Here is a 373-nt window from a genome sequence, read left to right as displayed (position 1 = left end):
GAGGCTGAGGAGTGTAATTCCACGGTAGTTGGAACACACCCTCTGGTCTCCCTTCTTAAAGATGGGGACCACCACCCCGGTTTGCCACTCCAAAGGCACTGCCCCTGATGTCCACGCAATGTTGCAGAGGCGTGTCAACCAAGACAGCCCTACAACATCCAGAGCCTTGAGGGCGGATCTCATCAACCCCCGGGTCTCTGCCACCGCGCAGTTGTTTCACTACACCGGCGACTTCTGCCCCGGAGATTAGATCATCCATCCCCAGGTCTCTTGGCTCTGTTTCCTCTACGGAATACGTGTTGGGATTGAGGAGCTCCTCAAAGTATTCCTTCCACCGTCCTACTATATCCTCAGTTGACGTCAGCAGCTCCCC

This window comes from Seriola lalandi, unplaced genomic scaffold, assembly GCF_002814215.2.
Source record: "Seriola lalandi dorsalis isolate HSWRI2012SDOR001 ecotype SW California unplaced genomic scaffold, Sedor1 jcf7180002054861, whole genome shotgun sequence".
NCBI classification, from domain to species: Eukaryota; Metazoa; Chordata; class Actinopteri; order Carangiformes; family Carangidae; genus Seriola; species Seriola lalandi.
This window is presented reverse-complemented; position numbering follows the sequence as displayed.